Source organism: Lissotriton helveticus, chromosome 2_1 (genome assembly GCF_964261635.1).
Source record: "Lissotriton helveticus chromosome 2_1, aLisHel1.1, whole genome shotgun sequence".
Classification (NCBI taxonomy): domain Eukaryota; kingdom Metazoa; phylum Chordata; class Amphibia; order Caudata; family Salamandridae; genus Lissotriton; species Lissotriton helveticus.
This window is the reverse complement of record NC_136059.1, coordinates 1,027,630,041-1,027,651,919: the sequence shown is the minus strand read 5'-3', so window position 1 is coordinate 1,027,651,919 and position 21,879 is coordinate 1,027,630,041.

The following is a 21,879-nucleotide window of genomic DNA, read 5'->3' as shown; positions in this document are numbered from 1 at the left end:
CCAACTTCTCCTCCGCAAATACCAAATCTAGTATGTGCCCCTTAACATGGGTGGGTTCCGAAACCAATTGAGCAAGCTGAATATTGCTGCAGGCTTGGCAGAGTTCTCGAAAAGCCAAGTCATGTGGACCAGAAGGCCACAAATTAAAATCACCCAGTACCAGAAGATTAGTATGTGAGTTGGAGAGATCGTAGATCAAGTCGACCAGAGCTTGATGGGCCACTGAGGAAGGCGAGGGTGGCCTGTAGCATAGGAGGCCTGTTGCCAAAATACCTCCTTGGGCCGCGATAGAAAAGCCCATAAGCTCAAACCCTGCTACCTTTTTAACCACCAACTCGGACAGGGAGATTGAATCTCGAAAGATATATCCTATCCCACCACCCCTACCTGAGAGTCGGGGAGTGTGCTTTATAAGGTAGCCAGGCGGGCAAGCCCAACCCAGTTCCACGCTACAGTCCATTGTAGCCCAGGTTTCGGTGAGAAATAGTATATCCAGCCGAGATGCTTCTATCAGCAGCGCGATCTCAGCATGATGCTTAACAAGGGAGCGGACATTCAGCAAGCCGCAAGACAGGGTCATTTGCGAAGATGAATTAGCCGAGTGATTCTCCCCGCCCATAATAGGCTCCAAGGACTCAGGAGCAGCGGGACACGGGTTAGCCAGATGGTAAAAGGCAGGTGCGCCAGAGGCGCCCGGGACGCGAACGGGCGCAAACGGGCTTACCTCTGGCGCACCTCCGGCGCGTCTACGGCGCGTCCGCTGCGCGTACCCGCTGCGCGTCTGCCGGCACATGTCTACTTATCTTATTACGCCACGCGGACTTCCGGCTGCTGGAGCCTCTGCCCCCAACCAATATGGCGCCTGAGAGAATCCCAAGCGTCACAACCTACTCAAGATGGCGGACGGATCACTAGGACCGGGGACCCTACTACCTAAGTCCCGCAAAGAGCGGGTGAAGGCACAATTTAACTGCAGGTAAGCCTGACTATGCCCCAGGTGACAGCACTAGCAAGCGCCCAGCGAAAAATACAGCCAAAACAGCAGCGCAGTTACAGCGGCGCAATTTTAAAATAACAATCTAAGTGCAGTTAAAATCTCTGTAATGCGCGTGGAAGCTGCCGACTATTCCGAAGTGTGGATACTTGAATGTATGTAAACTATCCTAAATAGTGAAACAAACAGATGAGTCCTTATTGTCATTGTTTAAGAATTAATTTACACTGAAAAGTGCCCTTAAAATGGCGCTGTGAAAAGATTTTGTGAAGGAGGGGTAAGCGCTAGGAGTGAGAAGCGAGAAACCGCAGCTGCTGTGTACGTCACAGAGCCGCGCTGGGATTGGGTGACCTACGTCACAAGCTATATTCTGATTGGCTCTTGAGTCTCCGACGACCTGTAAGCTGATTGGTCCTTCAGAAAAACTCCAATTTTATTCGTTGAGCAGGAAAGTGACGTAGCTCAACTGTCATTGGCTTGTTGGTGTGTTTCGCGCACGGATTGGTTGGTTTGCGGAACATCCCGGAAATATTTTACGAACGATTTTACGAATTAAATTTAACTTTTAAAAATGAGTTATCATTTTAAACATGTTGAGAAAAAGCCAACACTATTTCAGAAACTTAAAAATTTATTTTCACCTGACAAGAAAATCGAAACGCGAGGTGGTAAATTACTTCATAAGTATAAAACACCTGCAGCGTACATGGAAGGTGAATATGGATATCATACTGTTTTATGGTTTGATAGCTGGAAACGCTATACAAAGAACGACGGTGTTTTAACTTGGCCTGATGATGGTTCATTTAATGTAAAAGTCTTGAGAAATTTACGAGAGAAAATGAATGCTCTTATTCCAAAACCGAGACCAACTCAATTTGAAACTTTAGTTGAGTGGGAAGATGAGATGTATCAATTACAAAGAGAAGCTAGTGGAATTAAAAGACCTACTAAAACTCCAGCTTGGAGAAGAGATACTCATGAAGACAGGTTGCGAATGTGGAGGCAGGGAAACATGAGTGAAGGATTGTATTTAATTCAGGAAATGGTTATGGGTACTCCTGCTGGGAAATCTATAGAAAGCGAATCTGAAGATGCAGTTATGGAAGAAATATACACTACAGCTAGAAAGAATCAACCTTTGAGACCTCCTAGATCATGGTCTACTCCGGTGGTTTCTACTGAAACTTCACCGAGTGCACCTCCAATAAATGAAACTCCAAAACTTTATCCAAATAATTGTGAAATTATTGAAACTCCAAGAAGACCAGAATTTGATAATGCTCGAAATGAAGGTAGACATTTTACAATGACTCCAAGAGCAAGGGAAGCTCCAAAGGAATATGCAAGGGAAACAAGAAATGTTGAGACAGCTGATTCTGCTGAATATTTTAAATCTAAAGAAGAATTAATTAGACGAATGACAAAAAGCATGGAAGCTGTGACAGTTCCAGTAACGATTGGTCCTGTTCAGCCTGTATTTGAACAAAGAGAATCAAACAAAACAGGGTTAACTATTCCTTTAAATGCAGAAATTCAAAAGGTTGCTGAAAAATTTTACTCAGACATATCTGAAATAAACTCTTCAAGATCGAGAATGCCAGATTTAACTTTTAATGAGGATTTATCTCCAAAAACACCAATGGGTGCTATTTCAGATGTAGGGAGTCCTGAAGTTAGGGTGACTACTCCGAAACTTGATGTGGCTAAATTAAAAGCAAATATCGAAGAATTAATAATTGGAAAATTGGTCCAGATAGTTTGAATTATTATCGAGATGATGAACTACTGTTCATTTGTAAAAGTATACAGTGGAAAACTAAAAATAAATATGATCAGTTAGAGGAACTAGCAGCGGAACTTGAAATCGATGTGAGTAAACAAAAGAATTTTGCAAAGCATTACAGGTTAGACTTTTCAGAAAGTGACATCGAGAGTTTGAACTCAATGGGAAGAATACTGCATATAAAAGATTTGATTGTTTACATCAAAAAGCTGGGAGAACTCAATAAGTGGAGAGTAAAATGGACGAAAAAGAAGGAAGATGAAAGATTAGAAAAATTGTCAAAACAATTTCCAATGAGAGAGATTGCAGGTGGAGGATATGTTCATGTCCCTTGGTCAAGACAGGACATACTGCTATTCACAAATGACTTTCCAAAATTGAGGGAGAAACCAGTAGAGTGGTATAGACAAGTGGATAGATTTATAAAAGTGTCAAAAGTTCTGTGGATCGATTTAGATGGATTTTTCGACATTGTCGTACCATCAGATCTTTGGACAGAATGTAAAATATCAATAAGTTGGCCAAAAACAGAACCTGAGCGAATCAAAGAAACAGGTGCCCCAAATCCTCTTGTAATGGATTTTTACGAAAAAGTGATCGTTTGGATGAAAAACAAAATTCCACCCAAAGAAGTCGATTGGGTTAAAATAGAAAGGACAAATCAGGAAACAAAGGAATCAGTTCATTCTTTTTATGAGAGGTTACTGTTAATTTTTAAACAATACAGTGGCTATGAAAAATTAGATGAAAAGGACATGAGTCATTTTATCTATAGATTCGTTTATGGACTAAAACCTGAAATTGCAGATATGATCAGGAAAAGCATTGTAGGATGGCAATCACTTTCTGTGGATGATATACTGAGAAAAGCTAAGTATTGCAGTGATGAGTTAGAGGTGAGACAAAAGAAGCTCAAAGAGAAAGCCATGTGGGCTCAGGTAAAGGTGGCTGAGCAACAAATTGCCAGCATGGGTAATAAGAACACAAATTTTGTTCAAACTGGAAACACGAATCAGATACAAGGAAAGCTTAAAGGTAATATTTTTACAAGAAAATTTAGCCCAAAGATTGAGGAGATGAAACAAAGATTACCTTGTTTTAATTGTGGCGAAATTGGACATTGGAGAGACGAGTGTCCTAAACCTCCTAGAAGCTTAAAGAATCCCTTATTAAATCCACAGATGCAGAATGGTGTTGACCTGCAGCAACAGCTACAGATGCAACAGGGGTTAAACAAGTTAAACATTCAGCGACAGCAACAGCAACAGGTGAATAACTGTCAGGATCAATTGCCACAACCATCATTTCCGAATTGTGGGGGAGTTCAAAAATATAATCCAAACGTGGGATTTCAGGGAAATGAACAGGTAATAAGACCGCAAAAACAGCAAAAGCAACAAAGGGTGCAAATGCAAAATGCTTCACAACAATTTTTGTTAACAGAAAGCCAAGACAGTGATTCTGATGATTATTGCTGACGGTGCCCGAGAGGGGAGGAAGAGTGTGTTGTTGGAGCCACTCTTGAGGTTGACCAGTCCGGTCCATTTGTAAACGGGAAAGTTAACGATGTAGACATCACTTTTCTAGTGGACACTGGCGCTACCCGTTCTACTGTTAGATCAGTGGAAATTGAAAACCTACCTCTCTCTGGGGATACCATCCAAGTTGTTGGAGTAAGCAATCAACAAATTAAAACTGATTTAACTGATCCAGTTCCAGTTGAAATTGGAAATTATAGAGATAAACACAGATTTGTGGTTTGTAATAGTAGTCCAGTAAATTTACTAGGCAGAGATATTCTGTGTAAAATGAATTGCAGAATATATTGTTCTCCTGATGGAGTTGAGTTACAAACAATGGAGGAAGATGGTTTGTACAGAATGACAATGATGATGATGGAAGCAGAAGAAACAAAATTGTTTCCTGCATTTGAAAAGAAAGATTTGCCTGAAGAGCTCAAGGAAACAGTGAAACCTGATATATGGGATTTTACTGGGAACGAGATGGGTCCGATGAAAAACGTAGATCCAGTAAAAATTACATTGAAACAGGGAATAGAATTTCCTAATATTCCACAGTATAAAATGAAAGCAGAAACAATCGAAGGTATTACGCCTATAATTGAAAAATTAATCAAACAAGGTGTATTAAAAGAAATGGAGAGTAGTCCTTGTAATTCACCAATTATGGGAGTTAAAAAGTCAAATGGAACTTTTAGGATCGTACAAGATTTGAGAAAAGTTAATCAAATAGTTGTTCCATGTTGTCCTGTGGTTCCAAATCCAGCAGTAATTCTGTACCAGATTCCACATGATGCTGAATGGTACACTGTCATTGATCTTTGTAATGCATTTTTTACTGTTCCCTTACATCCAGACAGTTATGAAATCTTTGCTTTCAGATTCCAAGGTAAGACCCTCGAATGGTCTAGAATCCCTCAGGGCTATACAGAAAGTCCTTCAATCTTTAACGAATTGTTAAAAAGATCTTTGGAAAAATTGGACTTACCAGGTAGGTCTACGTTAGTGCAGTATATTGACGATTTGTTGATAGCTGCAAAGACAAGAGAAAATTGTGTGACAGACACAATAATACTGTTAAATCGCCTTGCAGAAGAAGGACATAAAGTGTCTCCAGGAAAATTACAGTTTTGCAAACAAGAAGTAAAATATCTTGGTCACAGAATTGCAAAGGGAAAAAGGCAAGTGACAATTGAGAGAATTAAAATGATTCAAGCAATGCAACCTCCAAGAACACAGAGACAAGTCAGGATGTTCTTGGGAATGGTTGGTTACTGTCGACAATGGATAAGTGGATTTTCAGTAATTGCAAAACCACTACAGAGACTGACAAAGTCTGATGTAAAAGATCCAATTATTCTCAATGAAATTGAGATGGAATCTTTTGAGAATTTGAAAAAGAGCTTATGCCAAGCTCCTGCTTTAGGTATGCCGAATTATGAGAAAGATTTTGAACTGTATTGCAGCGAGAGAGAAGGATGTGCATTATCTGTATTGATTCAGAGACATGGGAATTTAAAGAAACCTATTGCATATTTCTCTGCAGTTCTTGATCCTATTGCAAAAGCATTACCAGGTTGCTTGAAAGCAGTTGCAGCTACAAGTGTTAGTCTTGAACAGAGTGAAGGAATCATTATGGGATTTCCTGTGAAAGTTTTTGTGCCTCATTCAGTTGAAATATTGCTGACAAGAGGTAAAACTCAGCATCTGACAAGCAGCAGATTGACAAAGTATGAGAAAATCATACTAGGAGCAGATAATGTTTCGATTTCAAGATGTTTGAATCTAAATCCTTCTACATTACTGCCTGATTCTGAGATCATTGATAACATCGAAACAGAACATGAATGTTTAGATGTTATGGAATTCTGCACGAAACCAAGACATGATATCAAAGATAGACCTCTATCTGAATCAGATTTTGTCTACTTTGTAGATGGCTCATGTTTGAGATCAGAAGGAGGTGTCTTGAAAGCCTCATATTCAGTCTGCACAGTTGCAGATGTTGAAGAAGCATCATGTCTTGAAGGAGTTCGATCAGCACAAGTGGCTGAATTGATTGCTTTAATTCGTGCTTGTGAAGTATCAAAGGATATAAGAGTTACCATCATTACTGATAGTCAGTATGGGTATGGAGTTGTACATGATTATGGACAACTCTGGTCTCAGAGAGGCTATATGACATCAGCAGGATCTCCAATTAAAAATGCAATTTTCATTAGGAGATTAATTGAAGCAATACAATTGCCGAAAGAAATCGCAATTGTCAAGTGTGCAGCGCACACTAAAGGAGTTGATTATATCTCAAAAGGCAATGCATTTGCAGATGAAACGGCAAAATTCTGTGCAAGAAAAGGTTATTCATACAATCGGGAAAGGAGTAAAGAAACTGATTCAAATTCATTAATGCTAACAACAGTTGTAGAAACATGGAATGAGATTAAAGAATTACAAAATGAAGCAGATGATGAGGAAAAAGATCTGTGGTTAAGATCAGATTGTAGACCACGTGATGAAGATGGAGTGTGGGTTTACAAAGATGGCAGAGTAGTCTTACCGAATTGCTTGATTGCTGATATGGCCAGATTATATCATGGCCCGGCTCATCTTGGAAGAGATTCTATGATCAGACTTTTTCGAGAGACTTGGTTCAATACTAAATTCAGAACAATTGCAGAATCTTTTTGTCAAAGGTGTTTATCATGCCAACAAATGAATCCAAACAGAAAATCATTGGTGGGGACAGGAATAATTGGTCGAGAGGGTGGTCCTTTTACCAGGTTACAGATGGATTTCATTGAAATGCCCTTACACAATTGCTTAAAATATGTTCTTGTGATCGTTTGTTTATTTTCAAGATGGGTAGAAGCATTTCCTACAAGACATTGTGATTCAATTACAGTAGCAAAACTACTGCTCAGAGAAATTATCCCAAGGTACGGTTTTCCAGTCACTATTGAGAGTGATGGAGGAAGCCATTTCGATAACAAACTGATGAAGTTAATTTGTGAAGCTTTGAGCATTGAGCAGAAAATACACTGTGCATACAGACCAGAGGCATCTGGGGTAGTTGAACAGATTAATGGAACAATTAAAAACAGAATTGGAAAAATGTGTCTTGAAACAGGTGTAAAGTGGACAGATGCTCTTCCACTTGTTTTGATGTCATTAAGAAGTACACCAGATAAAAAGACAGGTTTGAGTCCTCATGAAATTTTAATGGGAAGAGTTATGAGACAAGCCTTTGTACCTGTAGGTAAACTGTTGAGCATAAATGACAGTGCTATTTTGGATTACTGTAAAAGGTTATCTGATATAGTGACTTCTGTATCTAATCAGGTGGGAACTGAAGCACAATCAAATGAGAAAGTTTTGACACATGACCTGAGACCCGGTGACTGGGTCAGAACGAAAGTACATCGGAGAAGAAATTGTCTGGCTCCTAGATGGCAGAAGCCTAGGCAAATAATTTTGATCACTACTAATGCTGTAAAATGCAAAGGATTGAAACGTTGGATTCATCCTAGTCATACTATTCCAGTACCAACTCCTGAAAGTTCTGATGTTGAAAGTGATACTACAGATGATTCTGATTCTGAAGCAGAAGATGAAATAAATCCAGATTCTGAAGATGGACAAGAAGGTCGACATCTGGAACCTGTACCTGTGAATGAAAATTCAACAAGAAAAGACTTGGAAATTATTGAAATAGATTCTGAAGATGAAGAGAATCTGTTAAAAGGAAAGATAACTGAGGATTCAGTTGTTTCTATTAAAGACAGAGAAGCGAAACAAAAAGAAGTTTCAGACCAGGAGAGTATCGAAAAGCAGAAAACAAACTCTGGAGTAAGGAACAGAAATCCAAAGTCTGGGAAGTTGGAGGTAATTGAAGAAGAAGAAGAAGACGAATTACCAAGTACCAGTATTGGAAATCAGAGAAGTATTCCTGAAAGAGTAAAACTGCCGAATAGAGAAGTTCCTGAGTCAATTGAAATTTCAGACTACGAATCTGAAGAAAGTGACGTGGATGGTGAAAGTGAAAACAGAAAGAAAAGGGCTTGGAAGTCAGAATCAAATGCTTCTGAACCAAAGAAGAAATACGTGAGAAAAGCAGACTACTGGCCTGGTGGAAGATTGAGAGTCAGGTTGATCAAGAAACCTAAAGAGCAAGTTGAAGAAATCAGTAGTCAAAAGAGTCCTGGAAAGGAAGTGGGAGTTGGAAGGAAAATTGAAGTGGTGTCGAGAAAAGGAAAAAGAATAGTGAGACCAAACCAGAAATACAAGTCTCCTGAGTGGACTTATTTAGTAATTCCACCTGTTATTGACATTTATGGTAGTAGTGAAGAAGAAAACGAAATAGAAGAAATTAGTGACAATGATTGAAGTACAGAAATTTTAATTTGGCAACAGGCTGAAGAACATTTGTTAGCTGACATAAGGTCGAAGAAAAACTGTTTAGTTGAAGAAATCTTATGTATGACATAAGGTCGAAGAAAACTTTTTTAGGGTTTTAAAAATAAAATTATTTTAAAAGGGGGGTATAAATAGTTTAATTCTTAGAAATTTTAAAATAAATTTTGCTTTTAATTTTGAGGCAAAAATAACCAAAAATGCCTCATGTTAAGGAGAGCACTTCAAAGTGTTCTGTTTTTAAGAGATGCTGTAAGATGACTCTGGTGTGTCTGCTCATTTTAATTCTGCTCTGGTTAGTTTTAGCTGTGATCATCCCATTAGAGATGAATAGAGAATTACACAAAGTTAACATGACAAGCAAAGCTTTGGTTAGTCAAACTAAACATAGTGCATCTGCTAAAGTTATTGATCATCAACCTAACATTCATCAAGATAAATCTATTAGTGATTTTTCAAGTAATACATTTACTAAGCTTTTGAGTGAATATGTCAAGGTAATGGATGCTAAAGACTGCTATGTCTGCGTCAAGTTACCTGCTTCTGTTTCTGAGGGAGTGACATACAATATGCTTCCTCTTACATATGGTGTAACATGTAGTGTATTAACTAGCTTATTTTATCAAACTGGACGCTTAGAATATTACTATTCAGATTTGACGAGATTTTTGCGAATATAAAGATTGAGGGTGCTTTAAATAAGCACAAGAAAGCCAAACAAATGAGAGAATTTTTCCTTGTTACTAATGAACTCACTTATGAGTATGCTTATAAGAATAATCTAACCTGAAAATTGAGTGCTGAGGGAAAGAAATTTTTGAATATGGTTGAGGAGAGAAGAGCAATTTACAAAAGAAATGAATTAGTCAAGCAGACTAAGTCGAAATTTTGGCAAAAAGAGGATGAGAAATTAAATGGCAAAATGCTTGAAAACATTGCAATTCATATAGATAAACCAGTTAGTGGAAAGCTTTGCATTAGAAGAGATAATACACTTTTTGATAATTATTTTGTAGGTGCAAGTAACTGTGAAGATACTTATCAGATTTTGGGAGGTTGGGGATTCAAAGGTGGAAAAGATCCAATCTTCCCTGGGATTTATTTTGTTTGTGGTGACAAAGCCTACTACAATCTTCCAGACCATTGGTATGGAACTTGTTATGTGGGAATTGTTTTTCCTAAAGTGTTTCATGTTGATAGAGATTCAGAAGGATTGTTCAAAATTCATAATTATGTAAATAGAGTCAAAAGAGAAACTTTTACAGAAGTTCTGGGAGATATTTTTCAAGCAGTGATACCTTTTGTTGGTATAACCCTAAACGCAGGGAGAATTAGAAAATTGTCCACAATTGTTGACAGATTGTCAACAGACACAGCTGATGGATTCCAATTAGTGAATGTTGAGGTAATTGCAATCAGATCTATGGTGATTCAAGATCGCCTTGCTTTAGATATACTCCTAGCAAAGGAGGGAGGAGTCTGTGGCATTTTACATGCACAACATTGTTGCACATATATACCTGATGAAAGTAAAAATATTGAGATGTACATTAAAAACATTACACAAATGCATTCAGAGATAATTCCTTTAGAAGAGGATGATTTTACAGGGAAACTTTCAAAAAGATTCCAAGCAATTAAAAATTGGTTTCATGACATTGGTAGTTCAATTCTTGGCAAGATTTTGGCACCTTTGATTATAATAGTATTAATTTTTATTTTGACAAAAATAGGTTGTTTGTTGCATAACAGAAAGAAGCAGTTGAAAGAAAAGAAAAGAATCTATAAACTTAGAAAAGAAGAAGAAAGGGAGATTGAATTACAGGAGTTACATAGAGAGCGTTATGCTAATTCCAAAGATTATGCAGAAACAGATTTTTAGGATTACTGATACAAATGAATTTGAATCAATTTCTCGGAAATTTAAATTACCAAAATTTTGGGTGTTGGTGTGGTGATTTGTTAATCACCAGATGAGGGAGTTGATGGAGCGAGATAGAAAACAAAATTTTGTTTAAACTCGCAAAGTCACATTTCCATAACATGAATAATATTATTAATGATTTGTGATGTATCGTGTTAATACAACCTAGATTAAACTTTACACATGGGGGGATTAACATGTGTGCTCATAAACGTGCATAAATGTTGCATCTTTTTGTTCGTGCAAAATAATAAAAATAATTTGTTGTTTTCGTTTTTGTCATTATTAACTGCAGCAAACTTAAAAGAAGCATGTGCTTATTTTGCTTTCCCTTGTCTATGTGATGTCATTTCTACTATTCTAGGTGCATATAAGTTTCATGGATTCATGAAGACTGGTAGATATAAACGCTGCTTTATTTGTTTGCATTTTGCTAGGTAACATTAGACTAATCGGGAGGGTTAATTAATTAGTAAACCTAGGGTGGATACAGAATCAACATTATTTCTTACATTAATACTTTTCTTGTGTTTGTTTATTACTAGAAAGCATAAAGTTGCCTGCTTTTGGGCCTAGTTTGCTCGAGTTTACTAAAGCTGAATTTTACTTCTGCACAAGTCACGAGATGCCCATTCTGAAAAAGTGTTCGTCAAAGCTGCATTCACTAAGCAAATCTGACATGCTGTCACCATTTTGTCGGACGTGGCCAAGGTCGGAAGTCAGTGATAAAGGACAATTTTGTCAGCTCTAACTTGGCACCCGCGGAAATGAAATGAACACTGTGAGAACATTAATTTACAATTGTTGCAAACCAAGGAAGCTCCTGGTTGCATTCGGAAAAGACAATGGTCTTTAAGAAACGTGACCTAATGGAACTTTTGAAATGTGGGTGACATGTCACTTGTCACTCTCAACCAATGGGACTTCGTGGATTTATGAAAACTTTCCTTCGCTTAGTTTAGCTAACATAGAAAGGTATAAAAAGTCATGCCCTTAGGGATGGGCTGGCTGCTGCTTTCTGACTTTCCGATGAGGGTGAAGTGCTGCTGGACTTTGCGTGGAGCACGTAAGAATCCTCAAAGAACTTTACTTTATTTTCCATTTACTTAGCTTAGCTAGGGACTTAGGCTTTAGAAATGCTAAACTGTTAAATCTTACTTAAACTTTGAATTTCTTACTTAAACTGTATTTTTCTCATGAAGCTTTTCAAACATGTTTACTTTAATACTAATAAAATTACAATAATAAAATTACATTTTGAAATACCATAATTTAGTAAATAAAATCTTGCTTTTGACAAACAAGCTGGTCTTGATTATTCAGAAGTGCAGGTTACTATTAGCTAGATCCCATCGCCAATGGTGGTCGTTTAAATGGTTAGGATTTATTCTAATGACAATATTTCTTACGCAGATGTATAAATTTGTATATAGTTTGTAAATAATGTGTATATAGATTTAATCTGACCACCTGATTCAGTAGGCCCAAATATGTCATGTTTATAAATGGGTCCATAAGTTAGTGTAGAATTTTGTTTATAGGTTATGAAGTTGGGTAGCGTTGTTTATGATATATTTCCTATAGGCCGCTGGATCACTGGCAACACTTCAAGCCAGGAAGTGTTGGCAGCCATCTTGTGCCTCGGCGAGGCACAAGAAAAGAGAAAAAGAAACACGCAAAACAAGAAAAGGAGGCAGGCTGAAACACCCTAACCCCCAGGGCCAAAAAAAGCATTTTTTTTAAAGAAATCCTCAATATGCGCAGAGGATCTGCGGATCCGGATGTGAAAATAAAAAAAATGAAGCGTGGGCTCCCGTGCTTCGTTATTAATTAGCCCCCGGGTGGGCCAAGTCCCGGGGGCAGTAAAAATGTGTGGGGGCCCCAATCCCCCCCACACTGCCCCGGGGACCGCCACCCCCGGGACTTTGCAACAATATTTGCAGTGGCACATGACCCCCCGCAGACCCGGGGACCGTCACCCCGGGGTTATTTTTCTAAATGTGTGGGGGGCCTTGGAGGACCCAACAAGCCCTGGGGACCACCACCCCCGGGGATTTTATTAATTAATTAGCAGGGGCCACACAGCCCCCCACTGCCCTGGGGACCGCCACCCCGGGGCATTTTTTTTAATACAAATACCTGTGTGGTGGGGCTCGCACCCCCACATGCCCCGGGGACAGCCACCTCCCCGGGGCACTAATATTTAAATGTGGGGGTCCGTAACAGACCCCCATCCCCCGGGGCTCGTAGGGCTGCCAGAGGGCGCGTTCGCCATCGTCGCAGGGCTGTGGTCACCTGAGAGATGAGGTTGGTGTAGTTGCGGGTAAGTGTATGGAATTTCGCCCTGGGTTCCCCCCAGTTCCTGAAAAGCATCCACTGGGGCACCCTCGTGGAGGCCCAGGGGCAGAAGCATTCACTTCCCCACGTTGACCTTGAAGCCCGATACCCTGCAAAACTCTTCAAGCTCCCCCAGAAAAGCTGGAACGGACCACCGAGGAGAGGCGAGCGTCACCAAAATATCATCTGCATATAAGCTGACCGTGTGCTGTTCACCCCCGAAGGGGATACCAGATATCTGGGGGTTGTCTCGGATACGTTCGACATACAACGCAAAGAGCTGGGGAGATAAGGGACTCCCCTGCCTTGTGCCCCGTTGAATATCAAAGGGTTTTGAGCAAATTCCATTAACCTGTATCATTGCACTGGGTTTGTCATAACAGCTCGCCACCCAGGCCCGGAAGCGTTCACCCACCCCGAAGTGAGCTAGTGTCTTATCTAAGAACCCCCAATCAAATGCTTTCTCAGCATCGACAGAGAGCAACAGGGCATCCAGGCCCATATAGTGGGCTTTGTCTATTAAATGCATGATTCTCTTGGTGTTATCGCTGCTTTGCCGATTAGGGATAAAGCCCGACTGGTCAGGTTCAATTATGCCGGGAAGGCGCGGGCCCAATCAGGCTGCTAAGACACCCGTAAATAACTTCAGATCGAGGTTGAGGAGGGAGATCGGCCGATAGGCTGCGTATTGGGTGGGGTCTTTCCCCGGTTTGGGAAGAACAACGACGTCTGCTTCCAGCATCTCCGCTGGAATCGATCCTGGGCCCTGAAAGGAGTTGAACAAGCGCATCAAGACAGGCGCCAGGGACTGGCAAAAGGTCTTATAAAAGCTGGCGGAAAAACGCCCGAGCCCGGTGATTTCAACAGTTTGCGGTGCGATATCGCGCTGATCACCTCCTCCACCCTAATGGGAGCATCGAGCGCTTCCGCCCCCGAAGTGTTAAGAGCTGTAGTCGCAGCCCGGCTAAGGTATCCCTCTCCTGCTCCGTCAATGGTGGGGTCCGTGCTATATAAGGAAGCATAAAAGGCACGGAAGGCCTCTGCAATCTGCTCATCGCCTTCGACCCTATCCCCATTCGAGGTATGGACAGCCGCAATTCTGGAGCGTTCTATGCGCGCCCGGAGTTTGCTCGCGAGGAGCTTCCCTGTCCTATCACCACCTATATAATAGGAGTGTTTAAGCCGGAGAGCGGCATACTCCGCTCTATCAAGATCCAGACTTGCCAACTGTGCTCTGGCTGTTTTGAGTTGCCGCCACATACGCGGGGCCCCGGTCTGGCTGTGGACACACTCAAGTTCCAACACCTTGGCCACCAACTCCTCTCTCTTTTCCCTACGTACGTGGTTGTCAGCCGCGGAGATCGCAATAAGCTCCCCCCTTACCACCGCTTTGAGAGCCCCCCATAAGGATGTCAGCAGAGTGTCAGCGTTGTCATTGGATGCCAAATAGTCCGTCAGGCACTTTTGCACTTGCCGGCAGGTATTCGGCCGCTGTAAAAGAGACTCACGTAGATGCCACTTCCCCCTTTTTTGGCTCGTGGAGCACAGGTCAATAGTCAACTGTACCGCGTCATGGTCTGACATTGCCGCAGGAATGATTTTGACCAAGCGGACCAGGGCATGGAGCTGGAAGACCCTATGAAGTGATCTAGGCGCGCATAGGTATGGTGGACATGGGAATAGAAGGAGTATTGCGTGCTATGAGGATGGGCCACCCTCCAGATATCCACCAGACCCCTATCTCGGAGCCAGTCCATCCCCCCCTTGGAAAGAGCCCCTGTACCCCTGTGTCTATGACCTGATCTGTCCTTATCTGGGTCCATAACTATAATAAGATCCCCCCCCAATAAGACCCGTCTGTCCTGATGATGGAGGATGTCCGAAATTGAGTCGACGAGAAATGGCTCCTGTCCAGAGTTAGGGGCGTAGATAGAACCGATAACCACTGAAACGTCCCCACCCAGAACCTGTATGCCAAGAGTCTTCCCTTCGTGTCCGCCACCTTATCTCCAACCCTACAGCGGAAGTGCTTTGCAACGAGTATGGCCACCCCCCTCCCTCTTATCCGGCATGGAAGAATAAAATTGATGAGGGAAGGCGCGGGACCTCATTCTATGCCCATCTTTGGGTAGCAAATGTGTCTCCCGCAATAAACAAATAGAGGCCCCCGAATTCTCTAAACAGCTCAGAATCGCACGTCTCTTAATGGGGTTGTTTAACCCCTTTACGTTAAGCGTTAAGACTTGGGTCATGGGAAAAGACCTAGAGATGGTGCTGTCCTACATGGTCCCATTGGCAAGGGCAAAAAAGATGTAAGCGTCGCTTGTGTGGGCCTCCGTGATGCATAAGCTCCTGGGCGCGCAAACCCCAATACCCAGCTACCCCAATGACTGCACACCGGTTCCTCCCCACGTGTCCCGTCCCCCCTAGCCCCGCTCCAGTCCTCCACCCGCCCTAACCCCAATTAGACAACCTCTCACCATCTCCCCCCTCCCCCCTCCCTCACCCCAACAAAACTGCCCCCTCCCGTCACCATTGTCCAACTTCTGAAGTCCACAAGTACCGGCACTTGGAATGTAGAAAGAATGAGGGTCTACGTGGAATCAGGCCAACCCCGATTCCCCCCCCCCCGGCTAGCCAAATCATCGTGCTATGCACACCCCTGTTGCTATTGTACAGTCACTCAATAGGGCAGGTATATCGCTTCACCGCCTCCAGGGCTGCTTCTCTTTCTTGAGACGACACCAGAGTGTCCGGCTTCATGACGGTTTTGGGAGAGCGCCTGCGTTCCACTGTCTGCCAACCATCCCTCGACGGTCGCTGTGCTGGGGTGGGAGAGAACTCGCGGCTCCGCCTTCCGATGCCCAGCAGATCGCAGGTTTCTTGAAGTGATCTCAGCTGCTGTAACTTGCCATTCCACTTAAAAATTATGCGAAAGGGGTGCCCCCACGAGTAAGGCACGCCTTTGTCTCTCAAATAGGATGTCAGTTCCTTAAAGGCTTTTCGCTTTTGTAATGTTATGGAGGCAAGGTCTTGATAGAGAGCTACAGAATGACCCTGATATTGGAGAGGCTGTTTCTTCCTGGCCTCCCGCAGAATACATTCTTTTAGTACGAAGTCTGGGAGGAAAGCCAGAATGTCTGGAGGCGGGGCCGGCGCTCGCCTACCCAGGCCCACCCGATGCGCCCGATCAATGAGTATTTCAAAGTCGGCTGCTTCGCCCAAAATGTCCTTGAAGAGGCATTGTAGGTAGCCCACCACATCGGACCCTCATCTCGAGACGGGACTCCTCTGACACGAATGTTGTTGCGCCGGGACCTGTTTTCCAGGTTCTCGGCGTGTGCTTGAAGGTCCAATTGTTGGTCCTTTAGGCGAATGATTTCCTGTTGCAGAGATTCGATTTCCTCGCAGTTGAAATGTGCGCTCTCTTTGATAGCGACAACACGCTCCCCCAGACCATCAACATCTCCGCGAATGTCTTTTATCTCACCCGCTACGTTTTGCTTTAGGGACCGGAAATCCTCCCGGATGGTATTGAACAGTGTCTCTAGGAACTCCCTCGTGACGGGGTTCTCTGTAGGCATCAGGACTTGCGATGGCTGTGCTGTCGTCGGAGACTCACCACCGGCATCCCCTGTAGAGGGTCATTTGATGAACATGTCCTTGAGAGATCGCTCCCCCTTCTTTCTTGTGTTAGCCATGACCCACCCGTGCCTCAGTGAGCAGAAAGCACGGTGGACCGCGTTACCACGTGGGCCTCTCTGCTAAGTATCACTCTCTTGGCGGTATTTCGGTAATGCTGGACACCCTCGGGCGTGTGGGAGCGCCTTTGACCTTCTGCGCCAGCCGCCGCTCCTCCATGGGCCCTCGGGCCCCTAAGCTAGCTCCACAGGCCTTGCGAGAGAGTGGTCAGGTGTTGCGTCAGAGTGCTACGTGTGGCCGGGGTGCCATCTTCTGCGATATGGGCCCCGAACGATGTGTCCAAGCAGGAGCAGCGAATAGGCCCTCCGCGCAGCACCACCCCGGGGACTCCGACCTCCGGTTCTCCCAATCCTTGGCCGTGAAAGCCGCTGTCTTAGTCTCCCAAGGCCCCCTACTCTGACCCTCGGGGAGCCGCGGGCTGGAGATTTGAGGCCCTTCATCTCCTCCTGTGGGGGTGTACTGCCAGCTCATAGAATCGGGACCTCTGCTATCCCAGATCGAAAGAGGACCCAAGTTCAGCTAGGAGCCGGGGCCGCCACCTCCGTCCAACCCCCTGCCAGGGGTCTCAATTTCTGTCCCAGTCCTCCGCTATGACCACACGGCTGCTCCCGGGCCGCTCACAACACACTGCCCCACAAGAGGTATTGCGGGAGCAGGGCTCAGTCCCTCTGATGGCCACCACTGTCCACTCCTCACCTTAGGATATGTAGATGCACCCCGGGGCCGGACTCCATCGCTGCAATCATCTGCCGGATCTCAGGCCAACGGGCCAGGTGCCCCAGTATCAGTTTTTGCGCCTGCCCCAGAGGGGCTCTCCAGCCGCCCCGGCCACTGGCGCCATGCTCCGCTCACCGCTACCTGGATCGCCGCAGCCCGTTCACCGCTCCTCACCACAGCCCCGGGGGTGCACAGCAGGGCCCAGCGCCCGTCCGCCTCCCAGGGGCACGCTGGGGCCGACAACCAGGCCCAGGTCCGAAGGCCCAGATGCCCGGACATCAATTTTTGTGACCCCCGTGGCCGGGCCTCACACCTGCCGCCAGCCACACTCCCGGACTGCCGTCTCTCGCTCTGCCACCACAGCTCAGCTCCACTAGCACCTCCCGGCCAACCAACGACCGGCTGTGGTGACTCTTCACAGCCACGGGGCCTCCCGTGGGGATCAGGCACACCTTCCCCGGCATCCAACTCACGCAGGCGCCATTTCACGGCCCCGAACCGCCGCGTCGCTCCACCAAACGTCTACGGGGCTTCAAAACTCCTAATTGCTCGCCTCTCGTTTCTGCACAGCCCCCGGCTCGATTTCTTGCAAAACCGGGGTGTAAATGAGCAAAAACGGCCAGAAAGGGGAACTCAGAGCGGGGAGCCTCGAAGTTTGCTACCTCCTAGGTCACCATCTTGGCCACGCCCCTTTATGTAGCTTTTAAAGAGGCTGGATCACTCCTTCGATAGCATTGTCTGTCGGCCAATTGCTTCATGGCTTCTTTTATGTAATCCTATTTCGCCCAAATGACCAAGTTGCCGCCTTTATCCGCATTTCTTATAATAATATCTTTGTTGTTTTTAAGTTTGGCCATTAATTGATGGTATTCAATTTCATGTTTGTTCTTTTTCATTCTTTTTGTATTTTTAACTTTCCGATCTAGAGTGGGAGCAAATTTGTAGCCCAACAAACTTCTGGAAGAGCTATTTGGAAGACTATTGAACGAAAGAGGTTGTTTGTTCAATTATTAGATGAATACTGGAGATATCACTGCAGGAGAGCACTGCCTAGAAGGGGATTCCACAGCCTGGTATCCTGGATAACAGGAGCTGTGCAGGAAGGACTTCATCATTGTATGACCTGGCACTTTCTGCAGTATCTCACCAGATTTTTGTTCTTTCTTAACCTTCCATTGATTAACTCATTTCTGTTGGCTTTTAACACTCTTTGCACTTTACTCCTACTATTTAGTGGTAAAGTGCTTGTGGTCTCCCTTGAAAACATGGTCAAATTGGCCTACTCCTGATTGGTCTATTTACTATACTTGTAAGTCCCTAGTAAATGTAAGTCCTAGACCCAGCTCTCCTTCGTGCTGCCAGCCCTCGCTGCTGCTTTACTCTGATTGTGCTTCTATCTCGCTCCCTGTGCTTAATTTCTGGTGCTTTTCTCTTTTTTTTATCTCTTTTTCTCTTTTCTCTGATTGTGCTTAAACCTTGAGCTTTTTTCTTTTTGTTGTCTCGCTTTCTCTTTTCTCTGATTGGTCTTAATTCTTGTACTTAATTCCTGTGCTTTTCTCTTTTTGTCCTCTCTTTTTACTCTTTTCTCTGATTGTGCATAATTTCGTGTGCTGCCCACCTGTTTTTCCCACCTCCCGCCAAACTCCTCTCCTGATCACTGCCGCCATTCTCTGCCTCCAGTCTGGCCCTGGCCGCCACCTGCCAGTGCCCCTCCCTCCTCCCAGGACCTACTTAATGGAAGCTGCAGTGCAGCCACGCAGTACGGCCACTCAGCTGCACAGCAGGCCCACTGCCAGCGCACCAAATGCATCGCCTGGACCGTGCCCAGCTCCAGGACCCCTAGCCAACCCTCATGTACCATGCTGCCGTCCTCCATGCCCTGAACACCAGACGCCCCAGAAACACTGCTGTCATGTGGCTACGAACTTTATGGTAGGACCACTTGCAGCACCAGTTGGACCTTCTCCTGCACCAGCACAACCACCGCCATGTCGCAGAGCACTGTGTCGATCTCTAGCCACACCGTAACAGAAGCGTCCCACCAACACCACCGCCTACTCCTCAACATGTGCTCTATTTCCAAGCGCTCCACTGAGTTATGAGACCTCATTGAAAGCCTTGCACCCAACATTGTCTTCCTCACTGAGACCTGGCGTAAACCTTCATCCTCCCCTGACATCACCACAGCCATTCCTCATGGATGTAAAATCACCCACCAGGACCACATCAACAAACCAGGAGGAGGAATGGACATCATCCACAAAAATATCATACGGTGCACCACCAACAATAACACCACCCCATGAATTACCCCAGCTTCAAGCTTCACACAGATGGCAATACAACCATCAGAGGCACCATCGCATGCCAATGCCCGGGCCATGCTCCAGCTTCCGCAACACCATTGCAGACTTCATTACACCCCTTGCCCTAGATTCAAAGGACTACATCCTCCTCGGTGACCTCAACTTCCAACTCGATGACCCCAAAAACAATAACCCCACCCACCTTGTCGACAATATGAGCAGTCTCCGACTGACCCAAATCTTCTGCTACCCCACACACACCGCAGGACGCACACTGGACCCCATTTTCACCTTCAGCAACAGCATCACGTACAGTCACGTCACAGAACTCACATGAACCATCATCCACGTCACCATCTCCAGCTCCTGCACCACCACCCCCTTGATGGCCAGCACCTCTAATGGAAGCTGGAGAAAAATTTCAGAGACCCACTGGGCAGATGCCCTCAACCACTCCAACCCAACTGCCATCCCCAATCCAGAACAAGAAATAAATGAAGAACATCAACACCTGGATCACCAACCGTGCTGAGAACATCGACCCCATCAAGAGCAACAATCACAGAAAATCCTCCAAAAAGGCCAGCTGATACACTCAAGAACTCATTACAGCAAAATGTGACTGTAAACAGCTGGAGAGGAGATGGCGCACCAGAAAGGACACCCCTGACAAGGCAGACTTCAAGTCCTCCCTCAACTGCTACCATCACCTGCTGAGGGCAACAAAGAAGACAGTCCTAGCCGCACGCATCGAAACCAGCACCAAAAACAGCAAGGAACTTTTCAACATCGTTCAGGAGTTCCCCAACTTGGCTGCCAATTAAATCACACCCTAACAAGAGCTCTGCGACAGCCTCGCCGAATTCTTCCATGACAGGATCACAACCACAGAAACTTCAAACCCCAACCTACACCCATGGACTTCCGCGAACAATGCACTCACCCCAAAACCTTCACGAACCACAGACTGACCAACTGAAACCAGCTACCCACCCAGGACACTACCTATATCATGAAAGCCATCCATTCAGAAGCTCACACTGACCCATGGCAGCACCACATCTTGAACTTCGAAAACCAAAGAATGGCCAGGAACTCACCTCGCTTCTCAACGCCTCAATCATCACAACAAAATTTCCTGATGCCTGGAAATACGCCGAAGTCAGACCACTACTCAAAAAACCCTCTGCCGATTACAGCTAACTACAAACTACTGGCCTATCTCCTTGCTCCCATTCCCAGCCAAATTACTGAAAAGTCTATCAACAGGCAACTCACAACACACCTGGAGCAGAACCAGCTACTTGACGCCTCCCAAACAGGTTTCCGCAGCAATCACAGCACCAAGGCCACCCTGATCACAGCCACCGACATCTGAACCCTTCTCAACAGCAGTCCTGATCCTTCTTGACCTCTCAGCAGCCATTTCCCACCACACACTGCTCGAAAGATTCCACCACATCGGCACCCAAGCGCATGTGCTCAGATGTATCATCTCCTTCCTCACTGAAGGACACAGAGAGTCTGCCTACCACCTTTCACCTCCGAACCCAAGGATATCCTCTGTGACGTCCCTTAGAGATCATCCCTCAGCCTTACTCTCACCAACACATACATGACTACACAGGCTAGCATTGTCAGATCTCACAGTCTCAACATAGTATCCTACGCAGACACTACCTAACTCATCATCTCCCTCATCAATGACGCTACCACCACCAGGACCAACTTTCACAGATGCATTACAAGCATTACAGACTGGATGAAGAACAACTGCCTGAAGCTGAACATGAACAAGACAGAAGTACTGATCTCCGGCAACAACAGCAACCCCTGGAACAACTCCTGGTGGACCCGAGACCCAGGAGCTGCACCCATACCCACTGACCACGCCAGAAACCTCAGAATTATCATTGATAAAAAGCTCACCATGAAATCACAGATTAACAGGCCCTCATTACCAGCCAACTGGACTATAGCAACGCCCTCTACATAGGAATTTCCACACACCTCCTACAGAGGCTTCACACCATACAGAACGCTGCAGCCAGACTTGTCTTCTAACTCCCCCAATGCTCCCACATCACACCCCACCTCAGGCAAATCCACTGGCTTCCCTTACAGAAGAGATGCCAATTCAAGCTGCTGACCCACACACAAAAGGATCCACACAACCAAGGACC